Here is an 8,446-nt window from a genome sequence, read left to right as displayed (position 1 = left end):
GAACAGAAATCAAAATCACAGTATGTAAAACTAAATGCCAAATCACCAATCTTGTAGACAGGATAACTGCTTCTCAATAATTAAGAATATACTCCTTGTCCCCCCTTCTGCTCTGGTTCTATCCTTAGAGGGAGTCTGTTGAGCTGATACTGCCTCCTTAAGACTAACCTCTTTTTTTAAGTTTTCATTAACACATGTTTGCAGTACATAGTGATTGCATCCCAGTGGAGAACTGGTGCCTGCACATAACACAGCTGAGTTCTATTTACTTCCCTTTTCCCTCTCTTCCTCAGTCCTAACTGCTTGATTTTCACCGCACATACCTCCAGGTTTTGTTACGAATTTTTCTCTGTGTGTTACATAGGTCATCAGTTTAAGTCCCTGGCTTTTTTTGAGTATTTAGTTCTCTTTTCAATCAATACACACCACATAAGGACTCATCCCTGTTCCAATCTAAACTGACAAGGACTGGTCACTTTTTCAGGATGAGATCCCTGTTTCCTTCAGAGCAGGTTTGTGACATCCACGCACTGCAGTTGGACTCATGCCGCGCATTGGCACATGCAGATCCGACCCTGTTGTCCTGACGCAGTACAAGTATCTCTTTCTTCCTCGGAGGGTGCCGGTCACTTTCCATGCCCCATGCTATATCAAGTGCTGCGACTTTATTCGTTGATGAAACATATTTATTTTCCAAATGTTGAGAGATTTAAATCTGCCACCCAGCTCAAAATCATCATTTTCCATTTGAGCAACAGGTACCCTACCTCTGTTTTGCCTTTTCATATCCACAGTTGCCTGCTTTGAAGGTTACTGACTCTTTTGCCTGTATTTCTAATAGAGCAGTTATGCTTTTCAGAGAAGCATGACAGAGAAAGATTCCTAACCTTTGCATTGCTAATCCACTGTCATAACATTCCCCCTGTCACTAAAGAAGTCATTTTATTTGCATTTATTTTATGGCTATAATTAAATCTTGTGTTGAAAATTTATTTTTTAAAATTTTCATAAGTTTATGAAAATGTTGTGTGCTCCTAGCTCTATAATTATAAATAACTTCATCTCCACAATAATTTTCAGTAGTGTAGCCTGATATTGAAGGACCTTCATTTGATACCACCTTCTTATCTAATTCCTATTTGAATACCACTAACTAAAATTATTTTCAACTATGTATACTGTCCTGAATATCCTAAGCTTTCTATAAACAACTTTCACAGACATATCAAAAATCATTTTATCTTCATTGTTTCTATATTAACATGGAAAAATAATGCTATTTATATTTGAAGTTACTGACAAAATATTAGTTTATATTCAAGATATTTCCTGATTTTTAAATAAATAGTTACATATATTTGATCCCTATGCTTTCTTTGCACTAATTTCTTTACTACAGGTGTTCTGAACTTCACGGTTCAACATATAGAGTGATATTGTGATTGGGCAAATGTGAGAAAAATTATTGTTTTATGTGGGGCAGCCTCGATTACTACCTATGACAGAAAAATGATGCTGTAATATTCTATAATGGAAATAAGAATTATATTGATATTTACATAGATGACTTGTAAAGCAAATAAAATATTTCAATTATTATTTCAGATGAGTTAAAAATTTACATCGAACATATTTAAAGTATAAAAGCCAATATATTATTAATAATGTGAAGCAAATTCTGTATTTATCATAAGATGATACATTATTAAATCCTAGTATTGAAAATAAGTTTGATTGTTTTTTAAATCGCGTATTGGATTCAGTGTCTTGCTGTGCAGCTCAGACTCATAGTGATCTTCCTGTTTTCAGTCTCAACAGTTCTGGGATTACAGGTGAGTGTCACCACTCGCGGATTTGGTGGCTGCCTCAGTGCCCCCGGGGGTGCAGCCAGCACAGCATGTGGTACCATGGATCAGACTGGGTCCCTGTGCTTGCCTCGCTGGTGCTTAGTCCCCTGACATATCTTGCCAGCCCTGAAAATGAGTTTTAAATTGATAATTTTTCCCCCGAAAAAAATTATGTTCTCTTAGTGTTTTTTTCTGTATTTTAGAGAAGGGTCTATAGGGTGTTCAGGGTCTCAGTACTAGGTTGGATTCACAGTGATTCTCCTGTTCACAGCCTCCCAAGTGCTGGGATCACAGGTACGCGCCACCATGCCCAGTCTCAATGTCTACCTTAGTGTGCCCCGGAGGTGGGGCGAGCAAGGCAGGTCTGGAAATAGAACTCCCAGCTCCTGCACCTGTTGGTAGGTGCTTTAACCTGCTGAGCTATTTGGCTGGCCCTCTAGTACTGTTTTTTTGTAGATTATAATTCTTGACTTTAAAGATTAATTGGTTTACATTCATTCAGTATACTCTAAAATGTTTGTTATGACTTCTTGCTAGATGTCTCCCAACGCCTCCTGTGCTTGTCTATGGGGTTTTTCTGGGCTTGATAAGAGTGTGTAGTACCAAATTAGTCAACTAATTTGAATTAATATGGTTCTGGGTTTAGCTGAATAGATTTCCTGAAGACAAAAGCTCTGTCTTAAATTTTAACTTTAAAGGGCTAAGTTGGAAAGGCAGGCTTGCTTCTGCTGTTGCTGCGTCTTGCTGTCTTCTGCCCGATCATGAACTGTTTCTGCTCTGTGATGCCCCTCTGCCAGGCCAACCTGGTTTGGAGCTAGTGACTATGGAAGAAAACTACTACAAACTGTGAGCTGAAATAAATTTCCTCCTCTAACTTTGAGTGTCAGCTATTTTGTCCCTGCAATGAGAAAAGTAAGACCATGTTCATGCAAAGTTTTTATCACTGTATCAAAAATTAATAAAAATTATAGAGAAACAGAAACAATAGAAAATGTGCAATTCACTTAGAAAGCATAAATGCTTTTCAGATTTAATGTTGGCTGCATAAAAATGTGATAGATTTATTATTTATGTATTGATACAGTGGTAAACCAAAGGCATTCCCTCATCTATCTGCCATTCTAACAAACATCTCTTTGTGCTACAAAAAAGCACTGCACACATCTGAAAAAAATGCTTTTCTAACTTGATTTTGATTTGATACCTACTTAACATTAATTTAAGACATGCAATATTTGGTTGAGACCGTTTAATAGACATTTTAGCTATCTATCCACTATTTCTAGGTTATATCACTGAATTAAATAAGGTGATTAGAAAGAAAAGTGTCTCACTGTCACTGTACATTATTAATCCTTCCCTTCATAGAAATTCACTTCCTGAAATTTGATTTATGTCATATTTTCTGCCCTTCTAGAAGGTCAGTTTCAAAACTGTTTATTTGGATAGCAGACCAATATACACAAAATGAACATTTTTAGAGTTTAGTCTCTTATGAAAAACACCTCATCTGACTATATATTTGATAGCTAATGTGTGCTTAGTTCTAACTTTATTTTTTCAATTTTAATTATAACACAATTTTACTATAAAAATGTCACAAAATAATGTCATTTTTCTGAACTGGCCTGTCTATTTATTGACAAATTTAGAATCCTATTGAAAAGCAAAGTAACTTTTAGGCTATCAGTAGTCTTTCTCCTTTGTCACAGTATATCCTTAGACACTTTAGAAACCATTAACCTCTGTGGCCTTTTGATAAAATTTTGTGTGTTTGGGGAGCACTTAGTACATGATAAACAGATGCTGAGGATACAGTGCTGAAAATATTTGGATAGGGCCTACCCTTAAGGACATTAAACAAAGAATGTAAATATTAATTGTGAGTTATAATCAAATACTGTGTCCCATATGGAAACCTCACAATTTCATTTGGGAAGGGAGTAGCGAAGCAGTGAAGTATGGTCAGAGAGTTGTCCCCAGAGAAACAGCATGAATTGAGATCTGCATGTGGTGAGAGGCGGTGCTGTTTCCTAGTGCAGGACCAAAGAAGAGGTGTGGAAACTCAAAACATCCAGCAGATGCACAGCCAAGAGGGAGAACACATGGACTCTGCTGACCCTGGGTACTGACGGAATACATACAAAACTGAAGAAGGACAGTCGTGCAAAAAATCTGCACCAGATTTGCACCCTGTACCATAAATTTTTTGGCTTATTCCTCATAGCATAAAGAGCATTTATGAATGTCAAATACAGTTTCAAAAATCTACAGATAAAAACATCCAGTTAAATGTGTAAACAGAAAACAGATATCATCAAGAGCTTATTACCATTGAATTTTCCAAATAGCTTCAAAATTGTGTTCATGTTGTGTTCACTATAGTCAGCACACCCTATGGTCAAGAATATTAAACAGAAAATTTCTCCCCTCCTAATAAGATTTCTATATTTAACATTAATTCTCTTTTCACTGGGCTTGCTCCCAACTTCCTAATTTTCTTTTTATTTTGATTCCATGAACTGAACTTTTGTACAATTATCCTTCCTCCAAGCAATATAAATGATATAATAAATGGTAATACATGCAAGAAAGGTTCTTAAGAAATTATGCATAATAATCTCCTCACTAGTCCCAGTGTCATTTTTGCTTTAGATATACAATAAACATTATTTCAATAGACAAGCTCAATATAAGAATTATGAATATCATAATTATGAAATGTAATGTATATAATAAATAGTACATCACTCTCTACACATTTAATAGTCTACTTAATTCCAATAATTTCACCATTATGCTGATCATCTCCATTTTAAGAATAAAAATAATGAGGTCAAAGCAAAGACTAACTTACCCAGATCTAATATTTTATAGGTGACAGAGCCAAACATTCAGGCTGTGTGACCCAGGAACTCATGTTCTAAATGTGTTTGCTACATCCCTCACCACATGACTCTCAACTATGATAATGTACTCCATGTGTCCCATAGCTACTTTGCAGGCCCTATGTTGAGTTCTTGGGTAGAAAAACTGAGACAGTAGGTAGAACTAATAGTTTATTATATCAGAGCTTAGATACTAGAAGAAAGAAATGACAAATTACAATCCATTTTGATGTAGATGAAATGCATGAACAAAATCTAACATTGTCTGCTCAGGTAAGGAACAGATCTTGAAGGTAAGAATTTCTGAACTGAAGGGCAAAAGATAACTTGGGTGCTACAGTGTCTGCATAATTTAAAGGCCCACTGAAAAATGAAATGTTGTGTTTCTGGAACAAAAGTTTTTGTTAGATTTCACGAAGACAACAATGCAATCAACCAGACAAGGTATCCTTGTGGGAATATGTCACTGTGCAGTGTTCATGTTGTGCAGCCATAAAGTCAGCTCTGGCCAAGCGACGAGGGAGAGAAGATGAGAAGGGCATCGGGAATGAGTGTGTGCAGACTTGAGGGAAATGTGAGAGAAGCAGATTTGAGAGAAGCTCAGTGAAGCCGCCACATCCAATATGGGGAGGCAGGAGGCACAAGCTGAAGATGCCCAACAAGCAAAATCACAATAAAGACATCCAAAAGTCAAGGAGGACAAACAACGATAAGATGATATGTTCAAGGCCATTAGCTATTAGAGAAATGCAAATTAAAACCATAGTACTACTTTGGACTCATGAAAAAGACTATATTGAAAAGACCTAATTAATGCTGGAGAAGAGATGGAGAAAGCAGTTTTCCCTGAGTATGTAAAACACTTCTGATAAAAGTTCTGAAACTATTGCAAAATATTGTATGTGTAGTTAGTAATGACATTGCAAAAAACAATGACACATGCATACATAAGAGCTTGCATAGGAATGCTCCAACAGTGTTGTCAATAAAACCAAACATGGGAAGAAACCAAAATATCCATCCGATAAGATATGGAGAAAAATGTCCACATGAGGAAGTGTTTATAAGTAATTCATTAAAGAAAATATTTCATGATATTTAATGAAGGAATATTTGGATAAAATCAACTGCTTTCACATGCTTCAAAATGGGTAAACCTTGAGAATCTTACTGGAAGTGGAGAAAAGCAGCATTGAAGGACAACTTTTGAATGAGTATTTATTTGAAATTTTGATTACAAGCATATAAAAGAAAGAAAAAAAATACAGTGATAGCACTGGGAAGCGGCACTGAGAGGAAAAGCAGAGAGAATGTTCACACATGAATTGTGATTTCACTGCACAACTCCAGGAATATATTAAAAGCTTTTAATGGTCAGTTTAATGTTTCAATTTATGCTATGTAAATTATATTTGTAAATAACAGTGTTAAAAAGAAAAGCTAAAGAAAATAGTTGTGGTGTAATTGGAGCTACTATAAAAGGATATGAAAGCTTTCAGTGACAAAATAAGGTGGATCTATTCCTAATTTGAAAAAGTCACTCATTCCACATGATGAAAGATCAACAAGGAAGGAGCTTTCATTTGAAAGTTTGCTTCAATGCAAAATCTCAGGCCTGAAATCTTTAGCTCCAAGATCATGGTGTTAAATCTTTGGCAATGATTGGATCATGAAGGCAAATAGCTCATAAGTGTACCTAGTGTCTCACAAGGGTCCATGAACATCAAGTCAATGAGGACAAATGAGAACAAAGTGAGACGGCATCCTGTATGCTTTAGGAGTACTCTTAACTGACAGCCAACGTGGCCTGCCAGGTTCTTTGATCTTGGGTTTCCTGCCCACTAGAACCATAAGAATACATTTTGCTGCTTAAAACCACCTACCTTAGGGTTCCTTGGTTAGAACAACGTACAGTGAACAGACTAAGATAAGCCAGTAAGGAGAATTCGGCACAAGCATTCATTGGTCATATACTGGGAAAAAGTGGTATATGCAGAGAAAAGGGAAGGGTTGCAGAAATATACTGAGGTGCAATTGACAGTGTGCTTTGAATGACTGGATGAGGAAAAAGGAAAGGGAGGCATATTTACAGGTTTCTGAAGCAGATCATTTGTTAGGATACCTATAAATAGTAGATTGTTACAGAAAATGATACATTTGTAAAACTGTGTTCTTATCAAACATAATCACTTTTACTTTCATGATCTACATACATTTCATTCCATATTAGATATTCAATACTTTAAAAAATAATATTTGGTTAGACACAGTGACTCATGCTTGTAATCTCTAAGGCTCAGGAGCCTGAAGCAGGAGAAGGAGGTCAGCACAAACAGGGAAATTTAGAAGAATTCTGTTTCAAAATAAAAAAGGGATGGGTGTAGCTCAGTAGGTAGACCATCTGTCTACAATAAACAGCTCCTAGATTTAGTCCCTAGAAAAAAAAGATAACAATAAGGAACAGATGTTTAAAATTTAAATATTGGGACCCTCTACCACCCCATCGGGCCTCCCCCCACCACTCCGCCATACCTCCAGCACAGTAGGAATTTCTGCCAACGTCCAGGAATCCCCAGACCCAGTCCTAGCCCAGGTCCAGTGAGTGTGTGGAGAGCTTCCTGCTACCCTGCGCGGGCGGGACCAGGTAGAGGTTTGTGCAGGGCCATACTATGCAGCTCGGACTCCTATTGATCCTCCTGTTTTCAGCTTTCTAAGTATTGGGATTACAGGCATGCGCTACCAGCCCCCAGACTCATCACCAGGTCACCACACCCAGGGGCAGGGCAGCACAGCGTGTGGTGCTGGGGATCGAACCCTGGTCCCTGTGCTTGCCTAAGCAAGTGCTTAGTCTACTGAGCTATTGCACTAGTGCTTGCAGTAATCTTAAATATATATACTTTTTAATTTTCCAAAGAGCCAGAATGATTTCTCTTTGATGAGAGAAGATATCTCCAAAGTAGGAAATTAAAATGGAAAAGGTTATTTTTGCCTTTAAAAGAGTAAGACAGAAATGGATCTGTGACAAATATTTCAGTAATGAGAACTGCTAGATTTTGTTCTATAAATTTAATATACTTGAAATGCTAATATTAAAATAGCAAGAATGTGTTTAGAAATAAATGTTAAGGGCAGGCGAGATAGCTCAGTGAACTAAGCCCCTGCTTAGGCAAGTGCAGGGACTGGAGTTCGATCCCTGGTCCCACATGCCATGCCACTTCCCCAACCCTGAGTGCACTGAACCAGCTACAGAGACGTGTGGTGGCGCACACCTGTAATCATAGCTGCTGGGGAGGCTGAAAACAGGAGGATCACTATGAGTCTGAACTATGTAGTGAGACCCTGTACCATTTAAAAAAAAAAATTGAAGTAAGTGTTACGCCATTATTTTTCAATTACTGAAAGTCAAGGTAGGGGCCAGGGAGATGGCTCAGTGGAATAAGGGCTTCCCTGGCAAGCGCAAGGGTCTGAGTTCAATCCCTGGTTCTGCAAAAAAAAAAAAAAAAAAAAAGAAGAAGAAAAAGAAAAGAAAGAAAGAAAGAAAGAAAGAAAGAAAAAGAAAGTCAAAGTAAATCTCCTAGATTATAATGTGGAAATTTAGAACATATATTTTCAAAAATTAATAAAACATTAAGCCAGTATAGAGTCCTAGCCCAGGTCCGGTGAGTGTGCGGAGAGTTTCCTGCTACCCTGCGCCGGCGGGACCAGTCCCAG

The 8,446-nt window shown here is 37.3% G+C and overlaps 1 protein-coding gene across 1 annotated transcript in view; it reads right to left on the bottom strand.

Annotated features, from left to right (window-relative positions):
- Positions 1-8,446, bottom strand: part of Ncam2 (neural cell adhesion molecule 2) — a 559,908-nt gene that overhangs the window by 124,921 nt on the left and 426,541 nt on the right. The window lies entirely within an intron of this gene.

This window comes from Octodon degus, unplaced genomic scaffold (genome assembly GCF_000260255.1).
Source record: "Octodon degus isolate 3935 unplaced genomic scaffold, OctDeg1.0 scaffold00202, whole genome shotgun sequence".
In the NCBI taxonomy this organism is placed as follows: domain Eukaryota; kingdom Metazoa; phylum Chordata; class Mammalia; order Rodentia; family Octodontidae; genus Octodon; species Octodon degus.
This window is presented reverse-complemented; position numbering and strand designations above follow the sequence as displayed.